This window comes from Vollenhovia emeryi, unplaced genomic scaffold (genome assembly GCF_000949405.1).
Source record: "Vollenhovia emeryi isolate VEMERY1.0 unplaced genomic scaffold, V.emery_V1.0 DF939194.1, whole genome shotgun sequence".
Classification (NCBI taxonomy): Eukaryota; Metazoa; Arthropoda; class Insecta; order Hymenoptera; family Formicidae; genus Vollenhovia; species Vollenhovia emeryi.
Window position 1 is genome coordinate 1,017,040 of NW_011967172.1, and position 17,695 is coordinate 1,034,734.

The 17,695-nt window shown below is 44.9% G+C and overlaps 1 protein-coding gene across 2 annotated transcripts in view; it reads right to left on the reverse strand.

The window, feature by feature from the left end:
* Nucleotides 1-15,201, reverse strand: part of LOC105562149 (LIM domain only protein 3-like) — a 95,814-nt gene extending 80,613 nt beyond the window's left edge. Inside the window, exons 1-3 of one of the 2 annotated variants that reach the window (XM_012012724.1) lie at nt 14,373-15,201; nt 13,845-14,297; nt 12,077-12,114 (exon numbers count right to left, since the gene is read on the reverse strand). The gene's annotated coding sequence lies outside the window, so the exon portion shown is untranslated. Of the gene's footprint in view, nt 1-12,076; nt 12,115-13,844 lie in introns of both variants that reach the window. The other variant, XM_012012723.1, reaches the window with a different exon arrangement.
* Between the last annotated feature and the right edge of the window lie 2,494 nt (nt 15,202-17,695).

Below are 17,695 nucleotides of genomic sequence, written 5' to 3' on the forward strand. Positions count from 1 at the left end.
CTACATAGCATTTGCGCAACTTCTTTTCTTTATAACTTTTTAATAAACAACGAGCGCCGGCTAAATCCTTCTGAGCGTTACTCAGGAGGGTAACCTTGACAACATATGTCAAGCCCAAGGTTATTGGAGGTGGGTGTGTTAATCTAAATAATTACCTTTATTTGATTAGCCCTTTCTATTTTCTAACGGCCTCGAATCGATACCGGAGTCGTTTGAATAGTTGCTCGCTCAATATCTGAGAACCAGATGGCGGGAAAGAGGAGAGGGGAGATTTGGTCTATACAAATTGCGTTATGTGCTATTCGCAATCAAGTTTTGTCTCCAAATCAGAGTGACGATGAATCGAGGACCGTTCTCAAATTCGTTCGTCGTGTGATTCTCCTGCTCTGTTTACGTGCCACGCGTATTACTCGTGTAATTTTTCTCCGCGTTTGTACAACGGAAAAAAAGAAGACCGTAATTACGATTTTTACGGAAATATCAACATAAAGAGACGCACGCTAATTAGAGGTAGATAAAATAAATGTCGCTAAAGGATGAAGTAAATTACCGCGCGTGCAAAATTTACGTTTAACGTACTCTTTACTGGCGAGTCGAGTGGGAGACGTTCGGCATTCAGTGACCCAAAATTTATGCCCCGACACCCGCGCTCATTGAATCCCCGACTTGTACTTTTTTCTTTCCCCCGCCGAGCACCCTACGTGTCGCGAATACGAGGGCCGAGATTCCGCGGATATCCGGCTACCCGCGTCCAGTCATCCTTCGGACTTCCGTACCGTCGAGAAACACTCGTCCACCCTACGTCGGGGACCGATCCCTCCACGCTCCACACCGCTGCTCCATCGGCGATCTTCTATACTTCTGTTTTCGAGCTACCGCCCTCTCTCCCTCCCTCTCTTTCTCCTTTCGTGGACGCCGATGGAAACGGTGGCTTCGTGGCACGGAGAAGTTAATTATAAGCGATACCAATCTCTCGGGGTTGTTGGGTGGTTGGTAGGACTGGGAAGCACTGACAGCCAATTACCACTCCGTGCCGACCCTCGCGCACGAGCCATCCCTTCATCCCTCGCTCTCCTTTCCTATCCTCCTCCGAGTCTCTCTCTCTCTCTCTCTCTCTCTCTCTCTGTTTCTACCCTGATCCTTCATTCTCTTTTCTTCTCTCTCTCTCTCTCTCTTACTCGCTACCACCTCGACCGACTCTTTCTATCTCACTTACAGCACCCTGCTGCCTTTCCTCCTTCGCCGAGCCTTCGTCCTCACCTCACGTCAGTGACGAGTCAAGACGGTTTGACGCCCTAGGCGCGATATAATCCGCGGGGTGTAATATATCTCCCGTGGTAGAATGCCTCGCAAACGGGTCATGTAACGATGAATTCTCTCCTTCTCTCTCTCTCTCCGTCTCGTCTTTGGGTAACTTACAATTAGAGTTAAAGGTTATATGAGAAACCGAGAGGTTCGCCCAATGCACGAAAGCTTCAAGAGCGCGCATCTACTTTATATCCGCCACTGATCCTCGTGTCGCTCACGTGCGTACGCGGGTTCGCACACCAATTCCGCGTATACACGCGCGCCCCCGCTCCAATATAGGAAATTAAAAGACTGACCGATGATTGTGCTGCGTGGCGTGGCGCTCTCCTTCCTCTCGGCGGCGGACAGGCCTTCCCCTTCGGGGAAGGAAGCGAATCCACGTCCAGTGAGAGGGAAAAGGAGGAAAATCGACGCTTAACGAAAATTGCGGATTCGACTGCGAACAGATCGCCGCCCGGTTGCCAAATGCGTCTCGTCAATTATTCATGCCCGGCGAGACTCGTTTCCGGCTGTACATAATCCGCCGAGAAAATCGGACACTATTCGAATAGATCCTCATTCGGTTCGTTATTTAAGTAAAAATTTCACTTTTCGTTTATCTCGCATTATTCGCCGTTTGCATTGCAAATAAAATATCAAACAAGTTGCTCTTGTTTTATTACGCTGTAACACGGCGCATTACGCTCAGCCGCACTCATACCTTATTTATCAATCCATGAACGTACAATTAACCGTACCGCAAGGAATCTACATAAATTTCTGACTTCACGAAACCTACATCTGGCAACATTTTTTTTACATATGTAAATGAGCAGGTAAAGCGTATTCACGATATTTTAATTTCGAGGAGTAAATTGCTGACCAAAATCATGTACACCAATGCCTACTAATACTCAGTGGGCAATACTTTATCTTATTATCTTGTTTTATCACACTGAGAAAAATTTCCATCGGATAAACCAATTAAATAGTGTTTCCGATGGTTAATTTTTTCGATTACGTTTCACGATTAAATTATGGATACATCCGATGAAATTTATCCAATAAAATGCAGTTACCGATGAAATTTGATTGAAAAACCGATCACATTTTTCATCGGATATACAATTTAATTGGATATGTCCGTTTGATATTATGTAATTCGATTATCCGATTATATTTAATCGGACATTTTTCTCAGTGTACACCACAATGCCCTCAGCGGTTTACCCCTCGTTTAATTTACATAGTCAAGCGCGCTTCCGACACGCGGGATTTTTGGAAAAGGCTCGAAACCCGCGAGAACGATCCCGGGTGCCACAAGTCCTTCCGTTCTGATCGAGGGATAAACTGAGGGCATTGTGGTGTACAGATTTGCGGCATTACTGGACATTACTAGGCATTTTTTGGGCATTAGTTTGGGCATTAGGCCTTTCTGGGGCATTGTAAAGATAAAATAAGACAAATAAGATAATAAGATTAAGTAAATGCCCCACTGGGCATTAGTGGGCATTGGTGTACAAGATTTTGGTCAGCGGTTTCCCCCTCGGTTCTGATAGACCGCCCGGTCCACGCGCGCGAGCAACATTATCGTCGGTTAACGAAGCCACCCAGCCGTAAAACAGGCATTATCGTGTATGCGCGGGATGCTTCTCCGCAAGGCGCATAATGCACTCGAACGTAATTCCGATTACAGCCGGCTCACCTCCGCGCAGCCGGGCGGGAGCACGCCCCGCGACCCCGTCAAGAATCCCGCGATTGCCGAAAGGGCAAGAAGCACCTCCCTCCGACGCGCACACAAACGTATCGTAAACTCATAGTTTGCGGTTCGGTGCAGTTATCGGGTTCGGGGGAGGAGGGGGTGGCTCGTTCACCGGTTCTCCCGAGTTAATTATAGCCGATGGTTATCAACCGGTTAACTCCGACACGCCATTACGTGTCTCGTCTCGTCTCGTCTCGCCTCCTTTCGCACACTCTCCCGGCCCCCTCTATATCTCGAGTTCCGCTTCTCTGTGGCGCGAATAACGCCATTCGATATGTTTCGCCTGCTGCAGCACTCTCGCGGAATCAGCAGATTTAGGAGGAACGAGAAAGCGAGCGAGCGAGCGAGAGAGCGAGAGAGAGAGAGACTTTACGTGTCCTTTAGCTACAACAGCTCGCACCGTATTAGCGATAATTGCCAATACTTTTATCTTTGTGCAAATTGTCGTGTTTTTCTGATTTAACATTTTCGCAACAAAGTTTCAGATACCTACTCTCTTTCTCTCTCACGAAGAATCATTCCGAAATAATTAAGAAATAAAACAGTGAGTGTATTGTCAACTCACTGGCAAATTTTATTGAATTCGTTACGGCATTTCGACCTTACTTCAGGTCCTTTTCAAGTAACAATACAAATAGGAAAACAAGGAAAAATTCATAGACTAAGTCATCCGTGAGATAGAGTTCAAATCCAACCTCAGTAATGTTCGGCTGACTTTTATTTTTTCACTCTATCTCACGGATGACGATGACTAGTCTGTGCATTTTTCCTTGTTTTTTGTATTGTTACTTGAAGAGGACCTGAAGTAAGGTCGGAACGTTGTAACGAATTCAATAAAATTTGCCAGCTGGGTTGACAATAAGCTCACTGTTTTAATTTTTAATCATAACTAGCGACTGTAAGTCACATTTTTCTTTCGTTAAGAAATCTCGAATTAAATTAAGATTGCCAGTAATAAATAACAATGAAAAAGTTTTTATCAACTTTAGCTGGCCCAAGTTTATTATAAACTTTTGTACGACGTTTCAACTTTCGGTTTAGGCCCTGTTCAAGCACAATCTAAAGAAAATTACAATAGCGCCAGAATTGCAAAAAAAATTTTTTTTGTTTCATTATAAAATCTCGAATTAATTCATTCGAAAGATCTTTACACTTGTTTGCAACTAAATAGTTTTCAACAATCTTCCTACTCTTATTTGTATTATTAAACAGGGAAAGCACACTTATAGGGAACCTTCCTTCCCTCCCATACTTTCAAACAGTAAGTGCATGACTTTTTAACAGCCCTATTTTTTTATACAATACATATTATCTGTTACATAGGCGACGCGTGAATTTAACATAATCCGTCAACAGCCCTACAAGAATTTACCACGAAACGCGTAATAAATATTGCTAACGGTAATAACAATATTTTTGTCTGAGAAAAGAAATCGGCTCCAAATTGATCAAATAATCCGTCTAATGGCTGAAAGTCCATCGACCGGAGTTCAATATCGCCCTGTATATCGGATCGCGCAAAAAGCAAGTCGTTCCACCTTCGCGGGGTGCGCGATATAGAAGTTAACGGTCGAAGCGCGCTCCTCGAGAAATCAATCGGAGAATGGCCTCGTTAATCTGACGGGGTGGTTTCTGGATGCTCGGTTACTCTTACATCACGTAATAGTATCGGGGCCACCCCCACCCGGTCGGGCTGCTCGCTTGCTCCTCGTCTCACATCCTTTATCCTCTCTCGTTCCCTGACTATTCCCCCCCTCCCCGCCCGCCTTCTATCCTTACCCCTGCCTCACTCACTCACTCGGTTTCTCTCTTTCCCGCCGTCCTCTCCGGCTAAGAGAAGTCTGCGAGTGACTGAGTGGTTATTTAGGTAAGAGCCACTCTCCCCGCGAGAACGGAGGTTGCCACGACTAAGTAATGGTCCTGCAACATATTGTGCAAAGAAAAACCCGGCCACTTGTTTACCGTCGTGTTGCGAGAGAGCCGTCGAGAGGGGTGCGGATCCTTCACGGTGGTGCGCATTGAATCGCCGGGGAAAACGGCACCGCCGTGACAAAGTCTGGTACGCGATTAGGGACAGATTAGCGCGGCAAAGAAGCGTGCGAGCGTATTTGCACACGAAACCGTTACAGCCGTTAAGGTGCGTGTTGCCGACTGAATTGCGTCAATTGCGAGGGTTCGCGAAATATTTTTCGGAGGGACGCATTTTTACAAATTTGCCCTAAGAATATTACATGTATCCAAAATACGTACGTGTCTGTTAAATGTAAAAATCATTGAACGGATCGCGGCAATGCTACTCTGGGACAAAAAAGACAGCAACCCATTTTGGGGCCCACCATTAGTAATCGAATTATTTGGATTGTCCGTAACGATACTCTGGAAAAAATTTTTACCGTTTTTTTTTTGGTGTAGTTAAGCAACTTAACATTTCGGTTAGTGCCTCTTAAGTACAAATTATCTTTGCGTTACTGAATATCGACAGAACTAATTGAGAGAATTGATCAGTATTATTTTAAAATCGTGGATATAGACAGGATAGCTAATTACGATTTTTAGTTACGCGGGGTAAAATTCGTAAAAGATTAGAGTGTTACGAACTCTCGAAAATTTGTGGAGCGAAAATACTGCCATGGAGTGAAATGTTTACTCCATTGAAGTTAATATTCACTCTGTTGGAGGAAATATTCACGCCAATAGGATGAACATTTCACTCCATGGCAGTATTTTCACTCCACAAATTTTAGAGAGAACAATCCAAATAATTCGATTACTAATTGTGGGCCCCTAAATGGGTTGCTGTCTTTTTTTCCCAGAATACGTTAAGAGTATGCAATGGATACAATTAGCTTTCTCGTCTTTAGCTTTTTACACCCTCAAGGCGCTGGATCATCCCACCGCGCCAAGATCCGTACCTGTTGGAGAGTTATCGCCGGTGAAAAGCCACGCGATAACTTTGTGCTTCAGAGCATCCGTGGCTCCGTGTTCGCTTATTAGCTCGTTAATGTATTATGCACAGTAGTCGACGAAATATGCAACTTTATACAACAAACGTCAAATATTTTATTCGACGTGTCATAGATTAATCATTAATAAACGATCGATATTCCGGTTCTTGTAATTGATTGGAAAATTCGATCTAAATGGAAAAAAAATTGCAGACGCGATATGAAATATATTCGAAAGGAAAGTAAATTAAAGGATAAAAAAATTCTCATTACGAGATAGAAATTTGTTTTCTAAAAAATGTTTTACTTCACTCGATTTCGAAAAATTGTTGCTGCCTGAATTCTAATAATTTGGTAAATGAGACTGCCATTAGGTCGATATGTACTTTTATGCAAATGTTATCGGTGACAAATTACTTAAGTCCTTTTTGAAATAAAGTTTTTATTCCTCCCTATTGATTGTCGCATTTAAAAAGGTGTCGTTAATTCCAATATGTGATTATTTACAAATTAATATTTATCTTATTTTTATCGATAAATAAGGAAAAGTGTGAAATAGCGTGATATGAATAAAACATGGCCTGTTCAATAAATCGGAGAAAATCCACTGCCGGAAGAAACAAGCGTACAATTTTTCGCTACTTAAGATACCTGTTTCTTGCAAAATTTTCTTTATCTCTTTATATTTGACACGTGTTTCTACAAATAATACAACGATACGATTTCAATATATCTTTGTATATTTTCGATAAAATGTAACTCAAAGCTTCGAATACTTTAATAGCATAAACTTTTAATCTTTCTTTTTAAAGATAATTGTTTAAGAATTTTCAATTCATTTGATGGATTGATTAGTTTGTTTCGCGCAATCTGATTCATATAAATATAACAATTCTGGGGCTCTTTCTTCGGCAAATGGATCTTACGCCTGACAAAAATAAGATAGCATATAATTTCTTATAGCACCGAGAAATAAGTCGCAACAATTTATGTCACGTAATAAATTAACGTATCATCGTATTAACGGCAGTAATCCGACATAAATAGTTTTAACAGCGTTTATGTGAAAGATGTCATCTCTCTGGCGGAGGGAATATACGTGCTGTAGCCGATCGCAGGGCCTACCCGTCTGAAAAATGACTGGGGAACTTTTCTCCGTTATCGAGGTGTCCGTGACTCCCCGGGTCGCTCTTTCAGCGGCGTAATTACGGATTAGATCGATGGAAGATTGCCTCCAACGTCGGGCAGCGAGAAGGGCAACCACGAAATCGCGCGTATGGGATCGATACGCAGGCGTATTTATATACGTCCGTACGCGCGGTGCAAACGCAGGAGACGCGTGCGGCTGAATCGTCAAATGCGATCTCCCTCCCCCCCTCTCTGTCTGTCTGTCTGTCTGTCTCTCGCTCTCTTTCTGACGCATCTCGCGGTTTCTCGGAAGCGACGCGGGGTCGGCACGTGTCCTGGTATTTGGGACACGTGCCGGTCGCACTCGAAAATCGATAGTTCTTTGTGCGCGGCACAATGTGTCTCGTACGTAACATTTTGGCGCGCGCAAGAATTCGCGCGATGCCGCAAACCGCGAGCGACGGGCTGTTGCCCCGCGATCGGCATTTTCGGAGAAGATCAACCCCGCGAGACGCGGCACGCGGAAGCGTCTCGCCCGCGTTAGACAGACGTGGGAATTTTCGCGAAACTTCCGTGTCAGATCAAGACCGGATGGTAGAGCGTCGTCTCGTGAAAACGGAGCAATTATCACTTGATTACATAATTGCTATAAATAAATTAACAGCCGGAAACTCGATCCTTTCACCGGCCGGGTTCATTGTTACCGCAGCATCCCCCAGATTCTCACGTTCCGATTTAGAGAAGTCAGGGAAGAGGCGTATCGTGTAAAAAAAGAGAAAAAGTTACCGCGGACACGCGGTACAAAGCGCGCGCGGCAATGCGCAATGTATTCGCCATTATACATTCGCCGTTGCGCCCGGTAACAAAGACTAATCGTCAGATTGATTATTCAGCTGAGCGGCGCGTAAAAAACCAGTTAGTTAGAAAATTCGGGATTACGGTGCAGATTGTACGCGTGTGCGGACGTGTGCGACACGGCCGATAGAGGAGAGGCTGACGGCATAATGTTGGTAGGGTGGGACGCGTAGGGCAGGGTATGGCGCGGCGCGGCGCGATGTATGGCATAGGGTGCGCGCGCGCGTGTGTGTGTGTAGGATAGAGATGATCTGATTACGGGCACATCATGGGAAAGTCAGCTTGCGAGCCGAGGGGGCAGAAACGCGCGATTCACCCCGGTACCCCATTGTACCGACGAGTGTCACCGACGCGTATAATTCGGCGAGATCGACGCGCGTCCACGTGCTCCGCATTAAAGCTACACCGCGCGGCGCGGAAAACGTGAAACACAGACGTTAGGGTGAGAACGCGGCGCGGCGAGCGCTTACGCCGGTGTAAAGGCGGTTAAATGCGGACTTGAAATCCCATCTACATATGTATTCCGGACGGCGGTCACGCTTCCTTCGCCGGGGCGAGCAAATCGGGTCCGGCTGTAACCCTTTGGTCGCGGGAAAAGGGAGAAGAGGGGTTGATCAACACCGTCGAACGGCGTGTTTTTTTTTCCCCTAGATCGTTGTCGAGCGAGGAAGCCGTGTTCCTCGGACAAAAGCCGCACTATCGACGAGAAATATAGATACTCTGTGCAGTCGATATACAGCTTTTGTTGCCGAAAAGTGGCAGTTCTTCGCTTGAAACGCGCCAGAAAAATACTGTTATTCGAAACTACCTCCGCGATCAGGATTACTTCACGATTCCCCACTTGTATCTAGCAAGGATCGAGAGGTCCTTCGGGGGGGAAAAACAAGCGAGACTGACTCGAGCGACTAATTTGCAAAGTGCATGAAGAAATGGACCGATCAATTTTCTCGTGCATACGCTTATGCGTTCGTGCAAAAGTCTGTCCTGCCGCTCTAAGTTTTTCACCGTTAATTTACGATTATTTCACGCCGATCGATATATGAATCAATTTGGAAATGGTCCCGAGCAACATTTCTCGCGTTGAAGTGTTTAAGAATTGCAAACGCGTCACATATTTTCTAGGCTTCTTTTCGACAACTGTTTGCCTTCATCTCAATACGATCTTTGCGTCGAAAACGAGGGCTAAACCGCTGAGGGCATTGTGGTGTACAAATTTGCGGCATTACTGGGAATTACTAGGCATTACTAGGCATTTTTGGGCATTATTTTGACATTAGGCCTTGCTGAGGCATTGTAAAGATAAAATAAGATAATAAGATAAAGTAATGTCCACTGGGCAATAATGAGCATTGGTGTACGAGATTTTGGTCAGCGGTTTCCCCCTTGTGAATCAATTTGGAAATAGTCTCAAGCAACATTGCTCGCGTTTAAGTGTTTAAGAATTGCAAACGTATCACACATTTTCTAGGCTTCTTTTCGACAACTGTTTACCTCCATCTCAATACAACCCTTTACGTCGAAAACGAGCGTTGTGGTGTACAGATTTGCGGCATTACTGGGAAATTACTGGGCATTACTAGGCATTTTTGGGCATTACTTTGGGCATTAAGCCTGGTTGAGGCATTATAAAGATAAAATAATAAAATTAAGTAACGCCCACTGGGCATTAGTGGACATTGGTGTACAAGATTTTGGTCAGCGGTTCCACCCTCGGTCGAAAAGTACACTGAGAAAAATGTCACCGGATGATCCCATCTAATCTAACTACATAGTGCAACAAACAAATGTACGCGATGAAGAACACGATCGGATATATCCTAATTTTTCGATCCAATTTCGGATACAGGTATTCATCATTTAATCGGAAAACAAATTCACCCTCGGAAACGCTATATTATCCAGTGGAAAATGTTCCCAATGTATTATATAAATAATTTTTTCAAGTTTTACCGAACCCACCCCTCTTCGCTGAAACGTACCTCAGTTTCCCCGAATAAAGACACTATGGCGAGCGTAATAATGTAACTCTCTGTCCCGCATACGATTTCGATCGCCGGCGCATTTACGCCACGTCAATCCGCAGCCCTGACACGCATCGGCACGGCCTCTCCTGTCACTCGGCGGTCGAAGGAACGAGGGAATCCGATTCGGCGGGCGGCCGAATCCGGGCGCACGAATGGGGAAGCGGTCGAAACTGCCGCGCGCGCGACACACTAAGGAACCATGAAGAAAAGGCGGTCCACAATGGGCCGTTTATCACGAGACGTGATACCGAGGCACCGGCCCGCTCTCGGGCGCGCGCCTTTCTGCCCCCGCGGTCCATCAATAAAACCCGAGTGATTTAGCGAGTCCCTGGACGGATGGACGGACGAGCGTTACCGTACGGGCGGGCGAGCGGGCGCGCGGAAAGTAGAGACCGTAGCGCCCGCGAATTTCCAAGATAAAGGGGTCAACAATGGCCCGGGCAACCGATGGTTGGTATTCGACCGGTGTCGAAACGACGGCTTCCAATCACTCGCCGATAACAATGCCCGGTGCCGCTGGTTTATAAATCCGCGCATTGTTGCTAACTTAAAAGCTCTCTCGACGACCGGGCCGAGCGGGAGAACGAGAGACAGACAGAGCGAGTGAGTGAGAGAGAATGAGGGGGGAGGGAGGGAAAGAAAACAGGATGGAGAACGAGTCGACGAAGAGAGAGGAGCTTAATAGATAGAGAAGAAAAATAGAGGTGGAGTGAGAGAGAGAGATTTTATTTAACCTGCGGGGCCAGAGCGAGGGGGAGAGAAAGAGAGAGAGAAGAGTGTGAGAGAATCCGCTCGAAATCTTGGGCGCTGAAAGCGGAGGCGCTAAGGCGGAAGGACCACGACGCGAAGGGCGAGGGAGAGAGGGGGATGGCGGGGGGGGGGGGCGAGGAAGAAGCGTTGCGAGAAGCGGGAGCGAGAAAGTGGCGGCGGGAGCTTGAGAGCCGTGTAAAAGCATTGAGAGCACTTTAATGAATACGATTAGGGGCGTTAACTGTGAAGGATTGCCAACCCGAAGAAAGCGCCGCTCGCGCGAGAAAGCCTCTCTTTCTCCCTCTCTCTCTCTCTCTCTTTCTCTTTGCTTCTGTCTCTGCCGACGTCGGCCGTCGCGATTTTATTTTTGTGTAACGATAACGGGTGTCGAGCTTCGATATCTCTTGATCGGACCAAATTCACAAGTCCCAGTCTACAATAGATGATTTAAGCGCTGAGCCTTAAGAAATTGACCAATCACGGCCAAGTATGAGTAGAGTACGCGACTGTGATTAGTCAATTTCTTAAGGGTTAGAGTTTAAATCTCTATTGTAGATGGGCACTAAGTGTCCTCGTAAAACAACCTGCTGTTCTCGCGAGCGAAATAAATCACGGCCTGCACGCCGCCCGATGCGAGGCGCTTGTGGGCAATTCTAAAACGCTATCACTTCTTTCATCGTACTTGATGATAACACGGAGAGGTGAGAGAAAATATCTATCGATTTCAATCCGAAGTTCTATTAGACACACGCTTAGGGCTTCGATATTACGTGAGAGTCACAGAAGCAGATCAACTCCGCGAAATTAAGAGTACAGAGAACCGATGGAGTTGTAAATGCACTCTGGTAGTAGAATTTAAAACAAGTGGAGTTTATCAATTTAATTTCCGAGAAGCTCAAATGTGAGAGTAAATAACTTTCGTGATCGCGACGATAATTACAGCGATGTTTTTCGCTTTTTTTTCGACAGAACGAGAATAGACAGCGATCGAATAAATATGACTGGCGTAGGGAATAATCGCGCTTGCTGTTCATTATTGTCGCATATTTCAATTATCTTATGCCGTCGAAATGGGGAGAAAGTGATCTTGTTATTTATTCACCGACGTACGAAGCGTAAAGACGAGCGTGGCACTTAATAATTGATAAATAGTAGCGAATAAAAGGACAAGTTCTAAATGCGCTATGGTACTATTATAGAATTTAAAACAAGTGGAGTTGATTAATTGAATTTCTGAGAAGCTCAAATGTGAGAGTAAATAACTTGTATGATCGGGACAGACATCGGTATAAGAATTGTATATTATGCAAAGCGAATTCACTCACCAGTGTTGTACCCTAGCTAAGTACGCCCTCGGCTATACCTGGAAAAAATCACACATTACAATTATTATTTCATCGTGCATTTTACGTTATATTAATATAATTAATTATTGTGTCACGTTATATTAATCACCGCATATTATTTCCATTTTGGCTAAAACGCAACTATATGTAGAATAAATTATATGAATAAATATTTAAATGTTCCGTTATTTAATTAAACGTTTCGATTATTTAATTATTTCTCGCGCTTTGCTTATTCGCGCCTGGCAATATTTTTTCTCGCCCGCGTGTTAAATTTGCGTCGCGAAGCTCTACGAAGATATTAAGGAAAAATTTCAGATTAAAGATCGATACTTTTCGACGCCCCGAATGAGAAGTGGGCAAAGAATAAAATATCCGGGTCGGCTTTAGAAATTTAATTACGCGCCATTAATTTCACATTGGCCCTGCGCTGTCGCCATCGAGTAATGTTATAAATAAAAATTTCTAATCAAATATACATCGTTGTGAAGAATTTATATAAATAATAGCTACTTTTAATATATAACGATACAAGAATAATCCTTTACGATAATTATTTTTAAACTCTTTAAATCAATACTTAATAAGGAACTGTACAGTTGCGGGCGCGTGAAAAGTTGAAACGTGTCTGTTTTTATTAAATTGTATTTAGAAACAATCGTTGAAATAATTAACCTGATTCAAATCCACAGTAATTAACTTTACATTACTCGCGCGGGGTAAAAAATACCCCAGCTTTGGATATCGACTAAATTCGGCAAAATGTTTTCATATGCGGGACAAATTGTGTCACAATTAAAAGGGAACCTTAGCACTCGTCTTTATTTAGGAGAAACACATTTCGCCAACTTCAACTCAGTCGTAAATTCAAAATCATCAACGAGTACAACGAAAATCGAAATAATGAAGCGTAAGATACACCCCGCTGATAATTACGTTAAAAATAACGATACAAGAATTAACATTTACGATAACTGTTTTTAGACTCTTTAAATCAATACTTAATCAGGAATTGTACAGTTGCAGGCGCGTGAAAAGTTGAAACGTGTCTGTTTTTATTAAATTGTATTTAGAAACAATCGTTGAAATAATTAACCTGATTCAATTCCACAGTAATTAACTTTACATTACTCGCGCGGGGTAAAAAATACCTCAGCTTTGGATATCGACTAAATTCGGCAAAATGTTTTCATCGATCGAGTGCGGGACAAATTGTGTCACAATTAAAAGAGAATCTTCGCACTCGTCTTTATTTAGGAGAGACACATTTCGCCAACTTCAACTTAGTCGTAAATTCAAAATCATCAACGAGTAGGCTGATGGCAGAGAACAATCCGTAAACACTTAAGACTGTCTCAGTCGTAGACGTAGGGCAGGGCAGAGAGAAACGTAAGTCGTGAAAGGTTATTGTATACGACTTACGTTTCTCTCTGCCTTGCCCTACGTCTACGACTGAGAAAGTCTTAAGCGTTTACGGATTCTTCTCTGACATCAGCCGTACAACGAAAATCGAAATAATGCAGCGTAAAATACACTCCGCGCGGATAATTACGTCAACTTTTTGACCGCGCGAGTAATGTAGGGTTAAATAAAGAGGAGAAGAGCGAAGGGGGGGGGGGGGAGGAGGGTAAAAATACCGCGGCAAATATTTAATCGCGGCGCTGTTTCCCCTCCGTCGGCAATATGAAGCTGAACGTGCACGCGCGCGAAGAGATTAAGCAACAAATAAATAATTAATTTTACTCACCAGCTAGGGTATTGTAGTCTGCAGGGCGCAGATTCCTCCTCAGAAACGCAGCTGCGGCCAGGAAACGGGCACTCACTATCCCACACAGTCACTGTCGCGCGATCGAACGAAAATTTCGAAAGTCATTCGCGTACACGCACTCGCCCGAAGACTCGCGCCGGAAGTCGCCGCACTTCGTACATCGTTTCGATTTACTTACATAAAACGGAACGTTTCTAGACGCAAAGAGCACATTGTAGACGAGGGGTTCGATCGGGAATCCTTACCTCCAGCGCGAACTCGCGAAAAGTGAAAAACTTCATTGGCGAATTCAATAGAGCTGGTCGATAAAATTTTGCGCTCTTCACGAGTTCACGCCGGAGTAAAAGATTCACGATCGAGCCGCGGGCCGACGTCGCACGGCAAATCCTCCCGCTTTGCCGCTTCGCGAGGAGCGCGGAGAGAATAGAGACCCTGTAATCAGAGACGATTCTACGATCGTATCTCTCTCTCTCTCTTTCACTCGCGGGAATTTAAACGAACTCTTACGGCCGATCTCTGATCGCAGGGTCTCTAGGAGAGGAGCGACCGAACCGAACCTCGCGACAGTCGCGGCGACTCTGCATGCAAAATTTTCCACTTCGAAAAACAGGTAGAAGTGCGTCACGGGGCACGCGAAGGTGAGCGACCCGTGGGGGGTGGGGGACCGAGCCACGGCCGCGTTGTTTACGATCTCGGCGCGAAGACGTAGGCGAGATTCCGGGAACTGCGCGGCCGGCCGTGTTTGCGTTCTTATGCTTTCCACGGTTTTTTCGCTTGCCGTTTGAATGTCCTACGTCACAACCCCTACTCCGTGGCGAATTTTACATCGATCCCGATTCAGTTTCTCCTCGGCGGAGACACGCGCGAGATCTCCCGCGAGCGCGTTGAGTTTCGTGTCGGTCTGGTGGCGTCCTTCGATCCGCTTACGAATAGATCATCCGACTAGCCTTCCGCGTCGTAAGAGGCGACTAGTGGTGCCGTGAAATGAAGGAGCTAAGAAGCAGCGCAAGACAAAACTCAGGGAAGATATTTCACGACTATTGGTTAGCCCTGGCCCTTGGACTCGACTAGAGGACCGACGCCATATTGCGCGAGAAGACGGGAATGACGAGCCCGCGCTTTTGCTCCACTGCGCGACAATGGCAGCTAAGTACATATGTATGTGTATAATTTGGAACGATCTACTTTAGCGCGCTACGTTCCGCGGAAAGCTCGCCGAACGTGCCTCGAGCCTCGAAGGAACCCGCGCGGATTGTGTCTCCGGTTTTCGCGCACTCACCAGTCAGTCGTTCCGAGGCAGAAGCGAAGTCGAATGCCGCGAATGCTGATCGCGGCGTCGCTCGCGAGGATCCGTGACAACCGATACGCTCCGGCGATTGCTCCCGTCGCTTCGTTCGGCACTCCCGACGCGAATTCGCGCCTCCCCCGCACTTTGGACCGGCGAAATCCGAGATTAACCGCGCGAGCGTTCGCGCGATGCGTGTCTCGAGCCGCTGCGCCGCGCAACTGCCATGGCGGCCGAGCGCGCGCATGCGCGCGCGCTCTGCCGCGGGACGTTTGAGGTACAGTTTGAAAGTTAAATTCTTATCGAGACGCTTCGTACACCTTTCGCGCCCGGCGACGTCTAGTTTGGTGTCTCTTCGGAGTGGACGTGTAATAAGCGACACGCAAACGAAACGCGGAGAAATGTCCTTGAAATTTCGAATCGGCGCGAAGCTGTGCGAGCGGGACAGCCAATTGCATTCGCTGAACCCCTTGTTGCGACGCTTGTGACACGCGACCAATGTAGATTTGGTCTTTACGTTTTGAATGTACACGGAGAGAATTTTCTCTTAAAATTTATCCTGCAAATCATGTAATCGTGGGACAGTGTGGCATTGCCAAGAATTTTATGAGAGTTTCCTGAAATTTTATCATACATTTTACTAACAATTATACTTAGTACACATGTTACTAGTAAAATGTATGATAAAATTTCAAAAGCCTCTCATAAAGTTCTTCAAAATGCCACGTTGTCGTACGATCGTATGATTTTTAGGATAAATTTTAAGAGAAAATTTTCTTCTCTCTCGTGTATGACAATAAATATTCTCTCTCTCTCTCTTTCTCTCTCTCCCTCTCTCTCTCTCTCTCTCTCTCTCTCGACGTTTCTTTTCTTTTTCGAAAAACATGTTCTTTAAGGTAGTTCTTTCCCAACTATATTAGTCAAAATGAGATTAATAAAGTTCAATAGGCAATGAATTCTTTTATTTTTGCTGCATTTTACTGCAAGTTTAATAGAAATCTCTAACTTCATTATGTTTGACCTAACTACCTTAAATCTGCATAAAAATTGAATTGTAAAAAGTAAATGTCCTCTGTCCACGATGCTAGAACTCGGTCCAAGTTCTAGTTTTGAAAAATGCAGCCAATCAACTTGCAGCGTTTATGGAATAGCTACAAGTTGATTGGCTACACATTTCTCGGAACTAGAACTTGGACCGAGCTCTCGCATCGTGGACGCTGGCCTTAACTTCGAGTTTCAAGTCAAATGTGATTTCCATAGATTTTACGTTAAAGACGCAGGAGCATAAATCCGCGAGTCAAATTCCTCATCCTCGATACAAATAAACGGTTGTCGACAGGCTCAAGTTTAATTAATATACACATATTCAAAGATCGGAGGCAAATTCAATAATCAACGTTTAACATTTGATGGAATAAAACGAAATTTTAAGACTGGTTATTATAACGACACTTTTCTTACATCATGACGTGTGACTCTTTTACTTCGATACACAACTTGTAATTACATCGGAGCACGTTTTATCCTCTTAAATTTTACTTACTCACTGAAGATGATCAGGAAACAGATCGAGATCACGATCGAAAAGTTTGATTATCATTTAAATAAAATTAGTTAAGACACTAAATATTCTGCCGCGGCTGCTAACTTCTTTATTCCATCAAATTTGTTATTCGTCAAGCATTTATAATAAAATTTCACTTTCCAGGACTCTAGGAGTGATATTCGCAAGAAATAACATTTCACGCATCGCATTCGTGAAGTAATCGAATAAATAATTAGTTTCGAATTTTCACGCCCACGTGCACATTTCCAATAATTGCGACGATCTCTACAGAAATGTAAATAAATTACCTCAATATTTTTATGGCGATCCATTCACCGGCCATTACTCGCGCCAGCGTTTAAGGGTTTAAAGCGACTCCAGGGCGCCCCGCGTGCGGCTAAATATTCCTGGAATATGCTTTCCGCGAGACGAGTTGCAGAGTCACACGACATACTTCCGCGTTTCTCTTTTTTCCGCGCGTTAACGAGTAAATTATAGACCCTCCGAGCGCGCTTTCGCTCTCGAAGCTGGGAGGAAAAGGGAAAAAAAGAGAGCCCGCCGCCGTGCCCTCCCGTTGACAGATGCACTTATCTTTCGAGTGAGGACGCCGCCATGCTATCGGCATGCAAACGACAAACCATTTCCTATGCACACCCTCGTTAGTTTTCTTGTCAGCCGGGCCGACGCGAATAATCTGCCTCGTTAACGGAACGGATAGAAGCTGCCTACGCGATGTGTAACACGCCGGCGAGTGCGTGCGCGCAGTTATCTGCAGCTACTAATTGTCGAGATATTTAATTAAAGAACAGACGACGTCTCGCTATCACGGTATATTCGTGCGTCAAGGGAAAAATTACTCGAGTGCTCGTCGCGCGGCCGAAAGTCACGCGCCGCGAGTCAAGCGCGAGTTTCCCTTACTTAAGTGCGAACCTTACTGATCAGCTCCGTGGAGTAAAAGGGTTACGAAGAAAATTTACGAAATTATTAACTAAAGTAAAA